This window comes from Petromyzon marinus, unplaced genomic scaffold (assembly GCF_048934315.1).
Source record: "Petromyzon marinus isolate PM22_M1 ecotype Great Lakes invasive population unplaced genomic scaffold, UKy_Petmar_22M1.pri1.0 PM_Scaffold_32, whole genome shotgun sequence".
Classification (NCBI taxonomy): domain Eukaryota; kingdom Metazoa; phylum Chordata; class Hyperoartia; order Petromyzontiformes; family Petromyzontidae; genus Petromyzon; species Petromyzon marinus.
Genome location: NW_027423302.1, coordinates 337,344 through 356,437, shown reverse-complemented (window position 1 = coordinate 356,437; position 19,094 = coordinate 337,344).

The window sequence follows — 19,094 nt, the reverse complement described above, 5'->3', positions numbered from 1 at the left end:
TGGCGATTTAGGGTTGGTGTTTAAGGGTTGGCATTTAAGGGTTGGTGTTTAAGGGTTGGTCTTTAAAGTGTTAGCGTTTAAAGTTTGCCGGATGATGGTTGACGTTTAAGGGTTGGCGTTTAATGGTTGGTGTTTAAGGGTTGGTGTTTAAGCGTTTTCGTTTAAGTGTTGGTGCTTAAGAGTTGGTGTTTACAGGTTGGTGTTTAAAGGTTTGGCGTGTAAGTTTGGCCTTTAAGGGTTAACGTTTAAGGTTGGTGTTTAAGGGTTCGCGTTTTAGGGTTGGCGTTTTAGGGTTGGTGTTTAAAGGTTGGTGTTTAAGGGTTTGCGGTTAAGGATTGGTGTTTAAGCGTTTGCGTTTAAGGGTTGGCATTTAAAGAGTTAGCGATTAAGGGTTGTTGTTAAAGGTTTGGCGTTTAAGGGTTGGCATTTAAGGGTTGGCGTTTAAGGGTTGGTGCTTAAGAGGTGGTGTTTACAGGTTGGTGTTTAAAGGGTTGGTGCTTAAGAGTTGGTGTTTACAGGTTGGTGTTTAATAGTTTGGCGGGTAAGGTTTGGCCTTTAAGGGTTGGTGTTTAAAGGTTGGTGTTTAAGAGATGGCGTTTAAGGTTTGGTGTTTAAGGGTTGGCGTTTACGGGTTGGCGTTTTAGGGTTAGCTTTAACGGTAGGTGTTTAAAGGTTGGTGTTTTAAGGTTGGTTTTTAAGGGTTGGCGATTTAGGGTTGGTGTTCAATGGTTGGCATTTAAGAGTTGGTGTTTAACCGTCGGTTTGTAAGGGTTAGCTTTCAAGGGTTCGTGTTTAAGGGTTGGTCTTTAAAGAGTTAGCGTTTAAGGTTTGCCGGATGAGGTTTGGTGTTGAAGGATTGGCGTTTAATGGTTGGTGTTTAAGGGTTGGTGTTTAAGGGTTGGTGTTTAAAGGTTGACGTTTTAGGGTTTGAATTTTAGCGTGTTTAGGTTTTGGCATTTAAGAGTTGTCCTTTAAGTGTTGGTGCTTAAGAGGTGGTGTTTACAGGTTGGTATTTAAGGGTTGGCGTTTAAGGGTTGGTGTTTAAAGTTTAGCGTTTAAGGGTTGGCGTTAAAGGGTTGGCGTTTAACGGATAGTGTTTAAGGGTTGGCGTTTAAGGGTTGGCGTTTAATGGTTGGTGTTTAAGGGTTAGTGTTTAAGGGTTGGCGTTTAAGGGTTGGCGTTTAATGGTTGGCGTTTAATGGTTGGTGTTTAAGGGTTGGCGTTTAAGCGTTTTCGTTTAAGTGTTGGTGCTTAAGAGTTGGTGTTTTCAGGTTGGTGTTTAAAGGTTTGGCATGTAAGTTTGGCCTTTAAGGGGTTGGTGTTTAAGGGTTGGCGTTAAAGGGTTGGCGTTAACGGGTTGACTTTTAAGGCTTGGTGTTTAAGGGTTGGTGTTTAATCGTGTTTAGGCTTTGGCGTTTAAGGGTTGTCGTTTAAGGTTTGGTTCTTAAGAGTTGGTGTTTACAGGTTGGTGTTTAAAGGTTTGGCATGTAAGTTTGGCCTTTAAGTGTTGGTGTTTAACGGTTGGCGTTTAAGGGTTGGCGTTTTAGGGTCGATGTTTAAAGGTTGGTGTTTAAGGGTTTGCGTTTAAGTATTGGTGTTTAAGGGTTGGCATTGAAGGGTTGGCATTTGAAGAGTTAGCGATTAAGGGTTGGTGTTTAAGGGTTGGCGTTTAAGGGTTGGCATATAAGGGTTGGCGTTTAAGGGTTGGCGTTTAAGGGTTGGCGTTTAAGGGTTGGCGTTAAAGGGTTTGTTTATGGGTTGGCGTTTTAGGGTTGGTGTTTTAGGGTTTAGTGTTTAAGGGTTGGTCTTTAATAGTTGGCGTTTAAGCGTTGACGTTTAACGGTTGGGGTTTAAGGGTTGGCGTTTAAGGGTTGGCGTTTTAAAGGGTTGGCTTTTAAGGGTTGGCGTTTTAGGGTTGGTGTTTAAAGGTTGGTGTTTAAGGGTTGGCGTTTAAGGGTTGGCATTAAGGGTTGGTGTTTAAAGGTTGGCATTAAAGGGTTGGCCTTTAAGGGTTGGTGTTAAAGCGTGTTTATGTTTTGGCGTTTAAGGGTTGGCGTTTAATGGTTGGTGTTTAATGGATGGCGTTTAAGGGTTGGTGTTTAAGGGTTTGGCGTTTAAGGTTTGTCTTTAACGGTTGGTGTTTAAAGGTTGGTGTTTTAAGGTTTGTTTTTAATGGTTGGCGATTTAGGGTTGGTGTTTAAGGGTTGGCATTTAAGGGTTGGTGTTTAAGGTTTGGTCTTTAAAGTGTTAGCATTTAAGGTTTGCCGGATGATGGTTGACGTTTAAGGGTTGGCGTTTAATGGTTGGTGTTTAAGGGTTGGTGTTTAAGCGTTTTGGTTTAAGTGTTGGTGCTTAAGAGTTGGTGTTTACAGGTTGGTGTTTAAAGGTTTAGCGTGTAAGTTTGGCCTTTAAGGGTTGACGTTTAAGGTTGGTGTTTAAGGGTTCGCGTTTTAGGGTTGGCGTTTTAGGGTTGGTGTTTAAAGGTTGGTGTTTAAGGGTTTGCGTTTAAGGATTGGTGTTCAAGGGTTTGCGTTTAAGGGTTGGTGTTTAAAGGTTGACATTTTAGGGTTTTAATTTTAGCGTGTTTAGGTTTTGGCGTTTAAGAGTTGTCCTTTAAGTGTTGGTGCTTAAGAGGTGGTGTTTACATGTTGGTATTTAAGGGTTGGCGTTTAAGGGTTGGTGTTTAAAGGTTGGCGTTTAAGGGTTGGCGTTAAAGGGTTGGCGTTTAACGGTTAGTGTTTAAGGGTTGGCGTTTAAGGGTTGGCGTTTAATGGTTGGTGTTTAAGGGTTAGTGTTTAAGGGTTGGTGTTTAAGGGTTGGCGTTTAAGCGTTTTCGTTTAAGTGTTGGTGCTTAAGAGTTGGTGTTTTCAGGTTAGTGTTTAAAGGTTTGGCATGTAAGTTTGGCCTTCAAGGGGTTGGTGTTTAAGGGTTGGCGTTAAAGGGTTGGCGTTAACGGGTTGACTTTTAAGGCTTGGTGTTTAAGGGTTGGTGTTTAATTGTGTTTAGGCTTTGGCGTTTAAGGGTTGTCGTTTAAGGTTTGGTTCTTAAGAGTTGGTGTTTACAGGTTGGTGTTTAAAGGTTTGGCGTGTAAGTTTGGCCTTTAAGTGTTGGTGTTTAACGCTTGGCGTTTAAGGGTTGGCGTTTTAGGGGGTCGGTGTTTAAAGGTTGGTGTTTAAGGGTTTGCGGTTAAGGATTGGTGTTTAAGGGTTTGCGTTTAAGGGTTGGCATTTAAAGAGTTAGCGATTAAGGGTTGTTGTTAAAGGTTTGGCGTTTAAGGGTTGGCATTTAAGGGTTGGCGTTTAAGGGTTGGCGTTTAAGGGTTGGTGTTTAAAGGTTGACGTTTTTAGGGTTTGAATTTTAGCATGTTTAGGTTTTGGCGTTTAAGAGTTGTCCTTTAAGTGTTGGTGCTTAAGAGGTGGTGTTTACAGGTTGGTATTTAAGGGTTGGCGTTTAAGGGTTGGTGTTTAAAGGTTGGCGTTTAAGGGTTGGCGTTAAAGGGTTGGCGTTTAACGGTTAGTGTTTAAGGGTTGGCGTTTAATGGTTGGTGTTTAAGGGTTAGTGTTTAAGGGTTGGCGTTTAAGGGTTGGCGTTTAATGGTTGGTGTTTAAGGGTTGGCGTTTAAGCGTTTTCGTTTAAGTGTTGGTGCTTAAGAGTTGGTGTTTTCAGGTTGGTGTTTAAAGGTTTGGCATGTAAGTTTGGCCGTTAAGGGGTTGGTGTTTAAGGGTTGGCGCTAAAGGGTTGGCGTTAACGGGTTGACTTTTAAGGCTTAGTGTTTAAGGGTTGGTGTTTAATCGTGTTTAGGCTTTGGCGTTTAAGGGTTGTCGTTTAAGGTTTGGTTCTTAAGAGTTGGTGTTTACAGGTTGGTGTTTAAAGGTTTGGCGTGTAAGTTTGGCATTTAAGTGTTGGTGTTTAACGGTTGGCGTTTAAGGGTTGGCGTTTTAGGGTCGGTGTTTACAGGTTGGTGTTTAAGGGTTTGCGTTTAAGTATTGGTGTTTAAGGGTTGGCGTTTAAGGGTTGGCATTTGAAGAGTTAGCGATTAAGGGTTGGTGTTTAAGGGTTGGCGTTTAAGGGTTGGCATATAAGGGTTGGCGTTTAAGGGTTGGCGTTTAAGGGTTGGTGTTTAAGGGTTGGCGTTAAAGGGTTTGTTTATGGGTTGGCGTTTTAGGGTTGGTGTTTTAGGGTTTAGTGTTTAAGTGTTGGTCTTTAATAGTTGGCGTTTAAGCGTTGACGTTTAACGGTTGGGGTTTAAGGGTTGGCGTTTAAGGGTTGGCGTTTTAAAGGGTTGGCGTTTAAGGGTTGGCGTTTTAGGGTTGGTGTTTAAAGGTTGGTGTTTAAGGGTTGGCGTTTAAGGGTTGGCATTAAGGGTTGGTGTTTAAAGGTTGGCATTAAAGGGTTGGCCTTTAAGGGTTGGTGTTTAAGCGTGTTTATGTTTTGGCGTTTAAGGGTTGGCGTTTAATGGTTGGTGTTTAATGGATGGCGTTTAAGGGTTGGTGTTTAAGGGTTTGGCGTTTAAGGTTTGTCTTTAACGGTTGGTGTTTAAAGGTTGGTGTTTTAAGGTTTGTTTTTAAGGGTTGGCGATTTAGGGTTGGTGTTTAAGGGTTGGCATTTAAGGGTTGGTGTTTAAGGGTTGGTCTTTAAAGTGTTAGCGTTTAAGGTTTGCCGGATGATGGTTGACGTTTAAGGGTTGGCGTTTAATGGTTGGTGTTTAAGGGTTGGTGTTTAAGCGTTTTCGTTTAAGTGTTGGTGCTTAAGAGTTGGTGTTTACAGGTTGGTGTTTAAAGGTTTGGCGTGTAAGTTTGGCCTTTAAGGGTTAACGTTTAAGGTTGGTGTTTAAGGGTTCGCGTTTTAGGGTTGGCGTTTTAGGGTTGGTGTTTAAAGGTTGGTGTTTAAGGGTTTGCGGTTAAGGATTGGTGTTTAAGCGTTTGCGTTTAAGGGTTGGCATTTAAAGAGTTAGCGATTAAGGGTTGTTGTTAAAGGTTTGGCGTTTAAGGGTTGGCATTTAAGGGTTGGCGTTTAAGGGTTGGTGCTTAAGAGGTGGTGTTTACAGGTTGGTGTTTAAAGGGTTGGTGCTTAAGAGTTGGTGTTTACAGGTTGGTGTTTAATAGTTTGGCGGGTAAGGTTTGGCCTTTAAGGGTTGGTGTTTAAAGGTTGGTGTTTAAGAGATGGCGTTTAAGGTTTGGTGTTTAAGGGTTGGCGTTTACGGGTTGGCGTTTTAGGGTTAGCTTAAACGGTAGGTGTTTAAAGGTTGGTGTTTTAAGGTTGGTTTTTAAGGGTTGGCGATTTAGGGTTGGTGTTCAATGGTTGGCATTTAAGAGTTGGTGTTTAACCGTCGGTTTGTAAGGGTTAGCTTTCAAGGGTTCGTGTTTAAGGGTTGGTCTTTAAAGAGTTAGCGTTTAAGGTTTGCCGGATGAGGTTTGGTGTTGAAGGATTGGCGTTTAATGGTTGGTGTTTAAGGGTTGGTGTTTAAGGGTTGGTGTTTAAAGGTTGACGTTTTAGGGTTTGAATTTTAGCGTGTTTAGGTTTTGGCATTTAAGAGTTGTCCTTTAAGTGTTGGTGCTTAAGAGGTGGTGTTTACAGGTTGGTATTTAAGGGTTGGCGTTTAAGGGTTGGTGTTTAAAGTTTAGCGTTTAAGGGTTGGCGTTAAAGGGTTGGCGTTTAACGGATAGTGTTTAAGGGTTGGCGTTTAAGGGTTGGCGTTTAATGGTTGGTGTTTAAGGGTTAGTGTTTAAGGGTTGGCGTTTAAGGGTTGGCGTTTAATGGTTGGCGTTTAATGGTTGGTGTTTAAGGGTTGGCGTTTAAGCGTTTTCGTTTAAGTGTTGGTGCTTAAGAGTTGGTGTTTTCAGGTTGGTGTTTAAAGGTTTGGCATGTAAGTTTGGCCTTTAAGGGGTTGGTGTTTAAGGGTTGGCGTTAAAGGGTTGGCGTTAACGGGTTGACTTTTAAGGCTTGGTGTTTAAGGGTTGGTGTTTAATCGTGTTTAGGCTTTGGCGTTTAAGGGTTGTCGTTTAAGGTTTGGTTCTTAAGAGTTGGTGTTTACAGGTTGGTGTTTAAAGGTTTGGCATGTAAGTTTGGCCTTTAAGTGTTGGTGTTTAACGGTTGGCGTTTAAGGGTTGGCGTTTTAGGGTCGATGTTTAAAGGTTGGTGTTTAAGGGTTTGCGTTTAAGTATTGGTGTTTAAGGGTTGGCATTGAAGGGTTGGCATTTGAAGAGTTAGCGATTAAGGGTTGGTGTTTAAGGGTTGGCGTTTAAGGGTTGGCATATAAGGGTTGGCGTTTAAGGGTTGGCGTTTAAGGGTTGGCGTTTAAGGGTTGGCGTTAAAGGGTTTGTTTATGGGTTGGCGTTTTAGGGTTGGTGTTTTAGGGTTTAGTGTTTAAGGGTTGGTCTTTAATAGTTGGCGTTTAAGCGTTGACGTTTAACGGTTGGGGTTTAAGGGTTGGCGTTTAAGGGTTGGCGTTTTAAAGGGTTGGCTTTTAAGGGTTGGCGTTTTAGGGTTGGTGTTTAAAGGTTGGTGTTTAAGGGTTGGCGTTTAAGGGTTGGCATTAAGGGTTGGTGTTTAAAGGTTGGCATTAAAGGGTTGGCCTTTAAGGGTTGGTGTTAAAGCGTGTTTATGTTTTGGCGTTTAAGGGTTGGCGTTTAATGGTTGGTGTTTAATGGATGGCGTTTAAGGGTTGGTGTTTAAGGGTTTGGCGTTTAAGGTTTGTCTTTAACGGTTGGTGTTTAAAGGTTGGTGTTTTAAGGTTTGTTTTTAATGGTTGGCGATTTAGGGTTGGTGTTTAAGGGTTGGCATTTAAGGGTTGGTGTTTAAGGTTTGGTCTTTAAAGTGTTAGCATTTAAGGTTTGCCGGATGATGGTTGACGTTTAAGGGTTGGCGTTTAATGGTTGGTGTTTAAGGGTTGGTGTTTAAGCGTTTTGGTTTAAGTGTTGGTGCTTAAGAGTTGGTGTTTACAGGTTGGTGTTTAAAGGTTTAGCGTGTAAGTTTGGCCTTTAAGGGTTGACGTTTAAGGTTGGTGTTTAAGGGTTCGCGTTTTAGGGTTGGCGTTTTAGGGTTGGTGTTTAAAGGTTGGTGTTTAAGGGTTTGCGTTTAAGGATTGGTGTTCAAGGGTTTGCGTTTAAGGGTTGGCATTTAAAGAGTTAGCGATTAAGGGTTGTTGTTTAAGGTTTGGCGTTTAAGGGTTGGCATTTAAGGGTTGGCGTTTAAGGGTTGGTGCTTAAGAGGTGGTGTTTACAGGTTGGTGTTTAAAGGGTTGGTGCTTAAGAGTTGGTGTTTACAGGTTGGTGTTTAATAGTTTGGCGGGTAAGGTTTGGCCTTTAAGGGTTGGTGTTTAAAGGTTGGTGTTTAAGAGATGGCGTTTAAGGTTTGGTGTTTAAGGGTTGGCGTTTACGGGTTGGCGTTTTAGGGTTAGCTTTAACGTAGGTGTTTAAAGGTTGGTGTTTTAAGGTTGGTTTTTAAGGGTTGGCGATTTAGGGTTGGTGTTCAATGGTTGGCATTTAAGGGTTGGTGTTTAACCGTCGGTTTGTAAGGGTTGGCTTTCAAGGGTTCGTGTTTAAGGGTTGGTCTTTAAAGAGTTAGCGTTTAAGGTTTTCCGGATGAGGTTTGGTGTTGAAGGATTGGCGTTTAATGGTTGGTGTTTAAGGGTTGGTGTTTAAGGGTTGGTGTTTAAAGGTTGACGTTTTAGGGTTTGAATTTTAGCGTGTTTAGGTTTTGGCGTTTAAGAGTTGTCCTTTAAGTGTTGGTGCTTAAGAGGTGGTGTTTACAGGTTGGTATTTAAGGGTTGGCGTTTAAGGGTTGGTGTTTAAAGGTTGGCGTTTAAGGATTGGTGTTAAAGGGTTGGCGTTTAACGGTTAGTGTTTAAGGGTTGGCGTTTAAGGGTTGGCGTTTAATGGTTGGTGCTTAAGGGTTAGTGTTTAAGGGTTGGCGTTTAAGGGTTGGCGTTTAATGGTTGGTGTTTAAGGGTTGGCGTTTAAGCGTTTTCGTTTAAGTGTTGGTGCTTAAGAGTTGGTGTTTTCAGGTTGGTGTTTAAAGGTTTGGCATGTAAGTTTGGCCTTTAAGGGGTTGGTGTTTAAGGGTTGGCGTTAAAGGGTTGGCGTTAACGGGTTGACTTTTAAGGCTTGGTGTTTAAGGGTTGGTGTTTAATCGTGTTTAGGCTTTGGCGTTTAAGGGTTGTCGTTTAAGGTTTGGTTCTTAAGAGTTGGTGTTTACAGGTTGGTGTTTAAAGGTTTGGCGTATAAGTTTGGCCTTTAAGTGTTGTTGTTTAACGGTTGGCGTTTAAGGGTTGGCGTTTTAGGGTCGGTGTTTAAAGGTTGGTGTTTAAGGGTTTGCGTTTAAGTATTGGTGTTTAAGGGTTGGCGTTTAAGGGTTGGCATTTGAAGAGTTAGCGATTAAGGGTTGGTGTTTAAGGGTTGGCGTTTAAGGGTTAGCATATAAGGGTTGGCGTTTAAGGGTTGGCGTTCAAGGGTTGGCGTTTAAGGGTTGGCGTTTTAAAGGGTTGGCGTTTAAGGGTTGGCGTTTTAGGGTTGGTGTTTAAAGGTTGGCGTTTAAGGGTTGGCGTTTTAAAGGGTTGGCGTTTAAGGGTTGGCATTAAGGGTTGGTGTTTAAAGGTTGGCATTAAAGGGTTGGCCTTTAAGGGTTGGTGTTTAAGCGTGTTTATGTTTTGGCGTTTAAGGGTTGGCGTTTAATGGTTGGTGTTTAATGGATGGCGTTTAAGGGTTGGTGTTTAAGGGTTTGGCGTTTAAGGTTTGTCTTTAACGGTTGGTGTTTAAAGGTTGGTGTTTTAAGGTTTGTTTTTAAGGGTTGGCAATTTAGGGTTGGTGTTTAAGGGTTGGCATTTAAGGGTTGGTGTTTAAGGGTTGGTCTTTAAAGTGTTAGCGTTTAAGGTTTGCCGGATGATGGTTGACGTTTAAGGGTTGGCGTTTAATGGTTGGTGTTTAAGGGTTGGTGTTTAAGCGTTTTGGTTTAAGTGTTGGTGCTTAAGAGTTGGTGTTTACAGGTTGGTGTTTAAAGGTTTGGCGTGTAAGTTTGGCCTTTAAGGGTTAACGTTTAAGGTTGGTGTTTAAGGGTTCGCGTTTTAGGGTTGGCGTTTTAGGGTTGGTGTTTAAAGGTTGGTGTTTAAGGGTTTGCGGTTAAGGATTGGTGTTTAAGGGTTTGCGTTTAAGGGTTGGCATTTAAAGAGTTAGCGATTAAGGGTTGTTGTTAAAGGTTTGGCGTTTAAGGGTTGGCATTTAAGGGTTGGCGTTTAAGGGTTGGTGTTTAAAGGTTGACGTTTTAGGGTTTGAATTTTAGCGTGTTTAGGTTAAGGCGTTTAAGAGTTGTCCTTTAAGTGTTGGGGCTTAAGAGGTGGTGTTTACAGGTTGGTATTTAAGGGTTGGCGTTTAAGGGTTGGTGTTTAAAGGTTGGCGTTTAAGGGTTGGCGTTAAAGGGTTGGCGTTTAACGGTTAGTGTTTAAGGGTTGGCGTTTAAGGGTTGGCGTTTAATGGTTGGTGTTTAAGGGTTAGTGTTTAAGGGTTGGCGTTTAAGGGTTGGCGTTTAATGGTTGGTGTTTAAGGGTTGGCGTTTAAGCGTTTTCGTTTAAGTGTTGGTGCTTAAGAGTTGGTGTTTTCAGCTTGGTGTTTAAAGGTTTGGCATGTAAGTTTGGCCTTTAAGGGGTTGGTGTTTAAGGGTTGGCGTTAAAGGGTTGGCGTTAACGGGTTGACTTTTAAGGCTTGGTGTTTAAGGGTTGGTGTTTAATCGTGTTTAGGCTTTGGCGTTTAAGGGTTATCGTTTAAGGTTTGGTTCTTAAGAGTTGGTGTTTACAGGTTGGTGTTTAAAGGTTTGGCGTGTAAGTTTGGCCTTTAAGTGTTGGTGTTTAACGGTTGGCGTTCAAGGGTTGGCGTTTTAGGGTCGGTGTTTAAAGGTTGGTGTTTAAGGGTTTGCGTTTAAGTATTGGTGTTTAAGGGTTGGCGTTTAAGGGTTGGCATTTGAAGAGTTAGCGATTAAGGGTTGGTGTTTAAGGGTTGGCGTTTAAGGGTTGGCATATAAGGGTTGGCGTTTAAGGGTTGGCGTTTAAGGGTTGGCGTTTAAGGGTTGGCGTTAAAGGGTTTGTTTATGGGTTGGCGTTTTAGGGTTGGTGTTTTAGGGTTTAGTGTTTAAGGGTTGGTCTTTAATAGTTGGCGTTTAAGCGTTGACGTTTAACGGTTGGGGTTTAAGGGTTGGCGTTTAAGGGTTGGCATTAAGGGTTGGTGTTTAAAGGTTGGCATTAAAGGGTTGGCCTTTAAGGGTTGGTGTTTAAGCGTGTTTATGTTTTGGCGTTTAAGGGTTGGCGTTTAATGGTTGGTGTTTAATGGATGGCGTTTAAGGGTTGGTGTTTAAGGGTTTGGCGTTTAAGGTTTGTCTTTAACGGTTGGTGTTTAAAGGTTGGTGTTTTAAGGTTTGTTTTTAAGGGTTGGCGATTTAGGGTTGGTGTTTAAGGGTTGGCATTTAAGGGTTGGTGTTTAAGGGTTGGTGTTTAAGCGTTTTCGTTTAAGTGTTGGTGCTTAAGAGTTGGTGTTTACAGGTTGGTGTTTAAAGGTTTGGCGTGTAAGTTTGGCCTTTAAGGGTTAACGTTTAAGGTTGGTGTTTAAGGGTTCACGTTTTAGGGTTGGCGTTTTAGGGTTGGTGTTTAAAGGTTGGTGTTTAAGGGTTTGCGGTTAAGGATTGGTGTTTAAGGGTTTGCGTTTAAGGGTTGGCATTTAAAGAGTTAGCGATTAAGGGTTGTTGTTAAAGGTTTGGCGATTAAGGGTTGGCATTTAAGGGTTGGCGTTTAAGGGTTGATGCTTAAGAGGTGGTGTTTACAGGTTGGTGTTTAAAGGGTTGGTGCTTAAGAGTTGGTGTTTACAGGTTGGTGTTTAATAGTTTGGCGGGTAAGGTTTGGCCTTTAAGGGTTGGTGTTTAAAGGTTGGTGTTTAAGAGATGGCGTTTAAGGTTTGATGTTTAAGGGTTGGCGTTTAGGGGTTGGCGTTTTAGGGTTAGCTTTAACGGTAGGTGTTTAAAGGTTGGTGTTTTAAGGTTGGTTTTTAAGGTTTGGCGATTTAGGGTTGGTGTTCAATGGTTGGCATTTAAGGGTTGGCGTTTAACCGTCGGTTTGTAAGGGTTGGCTTTCAAGGGTTCGTGTTTAAGGGTTGGTCTTTAAAGAGTTAGCGTTTAAGGTTTGCCGGATGAGGTTTGGTGTTGAAGGATTGGCGTTTAATGGTTGGTGTTTAAGGGTTGGTGTTTAAGGGTTGGTGTTTAAAGGTTGACGTTTTAGGGTTTGAATTTTAGCGTGTTTAGGTTTTGGCGTTTAAGAGTTGTCCTTTAAGTGTTGGTGCTTAAGAGGTGGTGTTTACAGGTTGGTAATTAAGGGTTGGCGTTTAAGGGTTGGTGTTTAAAGGTTGGCGTTTAAGGGTTGGTGTTAAAGGGTTGGCGTTTAACGGTTAGTGTTTAAGGGTTGGCGTTTAAGGGTTGGCGTTTAATGGTTGGTGTTTAAGGGTTAGTGTTTAAGGGTTGGCGTTTAAGGGTTGGCGTTTAATGGTTGGTGTTTAAGGGTTGGCGTTTAAGCGTTTTCGTTTAAGTGTTGGTGCTTAAGAGTTGGTGTTTTCAGGTTGGTGTTTAAAGGTTTGGCATGTAAGTTTGGCCTTTAAGGGTTTGGTGTTTAAGGGTTGGCGTTAAAGGGTTGGCGTTAATGGGTTGACTTTTAAGGCTTGGTGTTTAAGGGTTGGTGTTTAATCGTGTTTAGGCTTTGGCGTTTAAGGGTTGTCGTTTAAGGTTTGGTTCTTAAGAGTTGGTGTTTACAGGTTGGTGTTTAAAGGTTTGGCGTGTAAGTTTGGCCTTTAAGTGTTGGTGTTTAACGGTTGGCGTTTAAGGGTTGGCGTTTTAGGGTCGGTGTTTAAAGGTTGGTGTTTAAGGGTTTGCGTTTAAGTATTGGTGTTTAAGGGTTGGCGTTTAAGGGTTGGCATTTGAAGAGTTAGCGATTAAGGTTTGGCGTTTAAGGGTTGGCATATAAGGGTTGGCGTTTAAGGGTTGGCGTTTAAGGGTTGGCGTTTAAGGGTTGGCGTTAAAGGGTTTGTTTATGGGTTGGCGTTTTAGGGTTGGTGTTTTAGGGTTTAGTGTTTAAGGGTTGGTCTTTAATAGTTGGCGTTTAAGCGTTGACGTTTAACGGTTGGGGTTTAAGGGTTGGCGTTTAAGGGTTGGCGTTTTAAAGGGTTGGCGTTTAAGGGTTGGCGTTTTAGGGTTGGTGTTTAAAGGTTGGCGTTTAAGGGTTGGCGTTTTAAAGGGTTGGCGTTTAAGGGTTGGCATTAAGGGTTGGTGTTTAAAGGTTGGCATTAAAGGGTTGGCCTTTAAGGGTTGGTGTTTAAGCGTGTTTATGTTTTGGCGTTTAAGGGTTGGCGTTTAATGGTTGGTGTTTAATGGATGGCGTTTAAGGGTTGGTGTTTAAGGGTTTGGCGTTTAAGGTTTGTCTTTAACGGTTGGTGTTTAAAGGTTGGTGTTTTAAGGTTTGTTTTTAAGGGTTGGCGATTTAGGGTTGGTGTTTAAGGGTTGGTGTTTAAGGGTTGGTCTTTAAAGTGTTAGCATTTAAGGTTTGCCGGATGATGGTTGACGTTTAAGGGTTGGCGTTTAATGGTTGGTGTTTAAGGGTTGGTGTTTAAGCGTTTTGGTTTAAGTGTTGGTGCTTAAGAGTTGGTGTTTACAGGTTGGTGTTTAAAGGTTTAGCGTGTAAGTTTGGCCTTTAAGGGTTGACGTTTAAGGTTGGTGTTTAAGGGTTCGCGTTTTAGGGTTGGCGTTTTAGGGTTGGTGTTTAAAGGTTGGTGTTTAAGGGTGTGCGTTTAAGGATTGGTGTTCAAGGGTTTGCGTTTAAGGGTTGGCATTTAAAGAGTTAGCGATTAAGGGTTGTTGTTTAAGGTTTGGCGTTTAAGGGTTGGCATTTAAGGGTTGGCGTTTAAGGGTTGGTCCTTAAGAGGTGGTGTTTACAGGTTGGTGTTTAAAGGGTTGGTGCTTAAGAGTTGGTGTTTACAGGTTGGTGTTTAATAGTTTGGCGGGTAAGGTTTGGCCTTTAAGGGTTGGTGTTTAAAGGTTGGTGTTTAAGAGATGGCGTTTAAGGTTTGGTGTTTAAGGGTTGGCGTTTACGGGTTGGCGTTTTAGGGTTAGCTTTAACGGTAGGTGTTTAAAGGTTGGTGTTTTAAGGTTGGTTTTTAAGGGTTGGCGATTTAGGGTTGGTGTTCAATGGTTGGCATTTAAGGGTTGGTGTTTAACCGTCGGTTTGTAAGGGTTGGCTTTCAAGGGTTCATGTTTAAGGGTTGGTCTTTAAAGAGTTAGCGTTTAAGGTTTGCCGGATGAGGTTTGGTGTTGAAGGATTGGCGTTTAATGGTTGGTGTTTAAGAGTTGGTGTTTAAGGGTTGGTGTTTAAAGGTTGACGTTTTAGGGTTTGAATTTTAGCGTGTTTAGGTTTTGGCGTTTAAGGGTTGTCCTTTAAGTGTTGGTGCTTAAGAGGTGGTGTTTACAGGTTGGTATTTAAGGGTTGGCGTTTAAGGGTTGGTGTTTAAAGGTTGGCGTTTAAGGGTTGGCGTTAAAGGGTTGGCGTTTAACGGTTAGTGTTTAAGGGTTGGCGTTTAAGCGTTTTCGTTTAAGTGTTGGTGCTTAAGAGTTGGTGTTTTCAGGTTGGTGTTTAAAGGTTTGGCATGTAAGTTTGGCCTTTAATGGGTTGGCGTTTACGGGTTGACTTTTAAGGCTTGGTGTTTAAGGGTTGGTGTTTAATCGTGTTTAGGCTTTGGCGTTTAAGGGTTGTCGTTTAAGGTTTGGTTCTTAAGAGTTGGTGTTTACAGGTTGGTGTTTAAAGGTCTGGCGTGTAAGTTTCGCCTTTAAGTGTTGGTGTTTAAAGCTTGGTGTTTAATAGATGGCGTTTAGGGTTGGTGTTTTAAGGTTGGTTTTTAAGGTTTGGCGATTTAGGGTTGGTGTTTAAGGGTTGGCATTTAAGGGTTGGTGTTTAAGCGTTGGCGTTGTAGCGTGTTTAGGTTTTGGCGTTCATGGGTTGTCGTTTAAGGGTTGGTGCTTAAGCGGTGGTGTTTACAGGTTGGCGTTTAATGGTTGGTGTTTAAGGGTTGGCGTTTAAGCGTTTTCGTTTAAGTGTTGGTGCTTAAGAGTTGGTGTTTTCAGGTTGGTGTTTAAAGGTTTGGCGTGTAAGTTTGGCCTTTAAGGGGTTGGTGTTTAAGGGTTGGCGTTTAAGGGTCGGTGTTTAAAGGTTGGTGTTTAAGGGTTTGCGTTTAAGTATTGGTGTTTAAGGGTTGGCGTTTAAGGGTTGGCATTTGAAGAGTTAGCGATTAAGGGTTGGTGTTTAAGGGTTGGCGTTTAAGGGTTGGCATTTAAGGGTTGGCGTTTAAGGGTTGGCATTTAAGGGTTGGCGTTAAAGGGTTTGTTTATGGGTTGGCGTTTTAGGGTTGGTGTTTTAGGGTTTAGTGTTTAAGGGTTGGTCTTTAATAGTTGGCGTTTAAGCGTTGACGTTTAAGGGTTGGGGTTTAAGGGTTGGCGTTTAAGGGTTGGCGTTTTAACGGGTTGGCGTTTAAGGGTGGCGATTTAGGGTTGATGCTTAAAGGTTGGTGTTTAAGGGTTGGCGTTTAAGGGTTGGCATTAAGGGTTGGCGTTTAAGGGTTGGCGTTTTAGGGTTGGTGTTTAAAGGTTGGCGTTTAAGGGTTGGCGTTTTAAAGGGTTGGCGTTTAAGGGTTGGCATTAAGGGTTGGTGTTTAAAGGTTGGCATTAAAGGGTTGGCCTTTAAGGGTTGGTGTTTAAGCGTGTTTATGTTTTGGCGTTTAAGGGTTGGCGTTTAAGGGTTGGTGTTTAAGGGTTTGGCGTTTAAGGTTTGTCTTTAACGGTTGGTGTTTAAAGGTTGGTGTTTTAAGGTTTGTTTTTAAGGGTTGGCGATTTAGGGTTGGTGTTTAAGGGTTGGCATTTAAGGGTTGGTGTTTAAGGGTTGGTCTTTAAAGTGTTAGCATTTAAGGTTTGCCGGATGATGGTTGACGTTTAAGGGTTGGCGTTTAATGGTTGGTGTTTAAGGGTTGGTGTTTAAGCGTTTTGGTTTAAGTGTTGGTGCTTAAGAGTTGGTGTTTACAGGTTGGTGTTTAAAAGTTTAGCGTGTAAGTTTGGCCTTTAAGGGTTGACGTTTAAGGTTGGTGTTTAAGGGTTCGCGTTTTAGGGTTGGCGTTTTAGGGTTGGTGTTTAAAGTTTGGTGTTTAAGGGTTTGCGTTTAAGGAATGGTGTTCAAGGGTTTGCGTTTAAGGGTTGGCATTTAAAGAGTTAGCGATTAAGGGTTGTTGTTTAAGGTTTGGCGTTTAAGGGTTGGCATTTAAGGGTTGGCGTTTAAGGGTTGGTGCTTAAGAGGTGGTGTTTACAGGTTGGTGTTTAAAGGGTTGGTGCTTAAGAGTTGGTGTTTACAGGTTGGTGTTTAATAGTTTGGCGGGTAAGGTTTGGCCTTTAAGGGTTGGTGTTTAAAGGTTGGTGTTTAAGAGATGGCGTTTAAGGTTTGGTGTTTAAGGGTTGGCGTTTACGGGTTGGCGTTTTAGGGTTAGCTTTAACGGTAGGTGTTTAAAGGTTGGTGTTTTAAGGTTGGTTTTTAAGGGTTGGCGATTTAGGGTTGGTGTTCAATGGTTGGCATTTAAGGGTTGGTGTTTAACCGTCGGTTTGTAAGGGTTGGCTTTCAAGGGTTCATGTTTAAGGGTTGGTCTTTAAAGAGTTAGCGTTTAAGGTTTGCCGGATGAGGTTTGGTGTTGAAGGATTGGTGTTTAATGGTTGGTGTTTAAGGGTTGGTGTTTAAGGGTTGGTGTTTAAAGGTTGACGTTTTAGGGTTTGAATTTTAGCGTGTTTAGGTTTTGGCGTTTAAGGGTTGTCCTTTAAGTGTTGGTGCTTAAGAGGTGGTGTTTACAGGTTGGTATTTAAGGGTTGGCGTTTAAGGGTTGGTGTTTAAAGGTTGGCGTTTAAGGGTTGGCGTTAAAGGGTTGGCGTTTAACGGTTAGTGTTTAAGGGTTGGCGTTTAAGCGTTTTCGTTTAAGTGTTGGTGCTTAAGAGTTGGTGTTTTCAGGTTGGTGTTTAAAGGTTTGGCATGTAAGTTTGGCCTTTAATGGGTTGGCGTTTACGGGTTGACTTTTAAGGCTTGGTGTTTAAGGGTTGGTGTTTAATCGTGTTTAGGCTTTGGCGTTTAAGGGTTGTCGTTTAAGGTTTGGTTCTTAAGAGTTGGTGTTTACAGGTTGGTGTTTAAAGGTCTGGCGTGTAAGTTTCGCCTTTAAGTGTTGGTGTTTAAAGCTTGGTGTTTAATAGATGGCGTTTAGGGTTGGTGTTTTAAGGTTGGTTTTTAAGGTTTGGCGATTTAGGGTTGGTGTTTAAGGGTTGGCATTTAAGGGTTGGTGTTTAAGCGTTGGCGTTGTAGCGTGTTTAGGTTTTGGCGTTCATGGGTTGTCGTTTAAGGGTTGGTGCTTAAGCGGTGGTGTTTACAGGTTGGCGTTTAATGGTTGGTGTTTAAGGGTTGGCGTTTAAGCGTTTTCGTTTAAGTGTTGGTGCTTAAGAGTTGGTGTTTTCAGGTTGGTGTTTAAAGGTTTGGCGTGTAAGTTTGGCCTTTAAGGGGTTGGTGTTTAAGGGTTGGCGTTTAAGGGTCGGTGTTTAAAGGTTGGTGTTTAAGGGTTTGCGTTTAAGTATTGGTGTTTAAGGGTTGGCGTTTAAGGGTTGGCATTTGAAGAGTTAGCGATTAAGGGTTGGTGTTTAAGGGTTGGCGTTTAAGGGTTGGCATTTAAGGGTTGGCGTTTAAGGGTTGGCATTTAAGGGTTGGCGTTAAAGGGTTTGTTTATGGGTTGGCGTTTTAGGGTTGGTGTTTTAGGGTTTAGTGTTTATGGGTTGGTCTTTAATAGTTGGCGTTTAAGCGTTGACGTTTAAGGGTTGGGGTTTAAGGGTTGGCGTTTAAGGGTTGGCGTTTTAACGGGTTGGCGTTTAAGGGTTGGCGTTTTAGGGTTGATGCTTAAAGGTTGGTGTTTAAGGGTTGGCGTTTAAGGGTTGGCATTAAGGGTTGGTGTTTAAAGGTTGGCGTTAAAGGGTTGGCCTTTAAGGGTTGGTGTTTAAGCGTGTTTATGTTTTGGCATTTAAGAGTTGGCGTTTAATGGTTGGTGTTTAATGTATGGCGTTTAAGGGTTGGTGTTTAAGGGTTTGGCGTTTAAGGTTTGTCTTAAACGGTTGGTGTTTAAAGGTTGGTGTTTTAAGGTTTGTTTTTAAGGGTTGGCGATTTAGGGTTGGCATTTAAGGGTTGGTGTTTAAGGGTTGGTCTTTAAAGTGTTAGCGTTTAAGGTTTTTCCGGATGATGGTTGACGTTTAAGGGTTGGCGTTTAATGGTTGGTGTTTAAGGGTTGGTGTTTAAGCGTTTTCGTTTAAGTGTTGGTGCTTAAGAGTTGTTTTTTACAGGTTGGTGTTTAAAGGTTTGGCGTGTAAGTTTGGCCTTTAAGGGTTGACGTTTAAGGTTGGTGTTTAAGGGTTCGCGTTTTAGGGTTGGCGTTTTAGGGTTGGTGTTTAAAGGTTGGTGTTTAAGGGTTTGCGTTTAAGGATTGGTGTTTAAGGGTTTGCGTTTAAGGGTTGGCATTTATAGAGTTCGCGATTAAGGGTTGTTGTTTAAGGTTTGGTGTTTAAGGCTTGGTGTTTAAGGGTTGGCGTTTAAGGGTTGGTGTTTAAGGGTTGGCCTTTAAACGTTGGCGTTTAAGGGTTGGCGTTTAAGCGTTGACGTTTAAGGGTTGGGGTTTAAGGGTTTGGCGTTTAAGGATTGGCGTTTAATGTTTGGTGTTTAATGGATGGCGTTTAAGGGTTGGTGTTTAAGGGTTTGGCGTGTAAAGGTTTGCCTTTAACGGTTGGCGTTAAAGGGTTGACGATTAAGGGTTGGTGTTTACGGGTTGGCGTTTAAGGGTTGGCGTTTAAGGGTTGGAGTTTAAGGGTTGGCGTTTAAGGGTTGGTGTTTAAGGGTTGGCCTTTATACGTTGGCGTTTAAGGGTGGGCGTTTAAGGGTTGGTGTTTGGAGGTGGGCGTTTATGGGTTGGCGTTCAAATGGTTGGTGTTTAAGGCTTGGTGTTTAAGGGATGGCGTTTAAGGGTTGGTGTTTAAGGGTTGGCCTTTAAACGTTGGTGTTTAAGGGTTGGCCTTTAAACGTTGGCGTTTAAGGGTTGGCGTTTAAGGGTTGGCGTTTAAGGGTTGGCGTTTAAGGGTTGGCGTTAAAGGGTTTGTTTATGGGTTGGCGTTATAGGGTTGGTGTTTTAGCGTTTAGTGTTTAAGGGTTGGTCTTTAATAGTTGGCGTTTAAGCGTTGACGTTTAAGGGTAGGGGTTTATGGGTTGGCGTTTAAGGGTTGGCGTTTTAAAGGGTTGGCGTTTAAGGGTTTGTGTTTAGGGGTTTGGCGTTAAAGATTTGTCCTTAACGGTTGGTGTTTAAAGGTTGGTGTTTTAAGGTTTGTTTTTAAGGGTTGGCGATTTAGGGTTGGTGTTTAAGGGTTGGCATTTAAGGGTTGGTGTTTAAGGGTTGGTCTTTAAAGTGTTAGCGTTTAAGGTTTGCCGGATGATGGTTGACGTTTAAGGGTTGGCGTTTAATGGTTGGTGTTTAAAGGTTGGTGTTTAAGCGTTTTGGTTTAAGTGTTGGTGCTTAAGAGTTGGTGTTTACAGGTTGGTGTTTAAAGGTTTGGCGTGTAAGTTTGGCCTTTAAGGCTTGACGTTTAAGGTTGGTGTTTAAGGTTTGGCGTTTAAGGGTTGGCGTTTTAGGGTTGGTGTTTAACGGTTGGTGTTTAAGGGTTTTGCGTTTAAGGATTGGTGTTTAAGGGCTTGCGTTTAAGGGTTGGCATTTAAAGAGTTAGCGATTAAGGGTTGGTGTTTAAGGGTTGGCGTTTAAGGGTTGGCATTTAACGGTTGGCGTTTAAGGGTTGGCGTTTAAGGGTTAGCGTTTAAGGGTTGGCGTTTAAGGGTTGGCGTTTAAGGGTTGGTGTTTACGGGTTGGCGTTTTAGGGTTGATGTTTAAGGGTTGGCGTTTAAGGGTTGGCGTTTAAGGGTTGGCGTTTAAGGGTTGGCGTTTAAGGGTTGGCGTTTAAGGGTTGAGGTTTAAGGGTTGGCG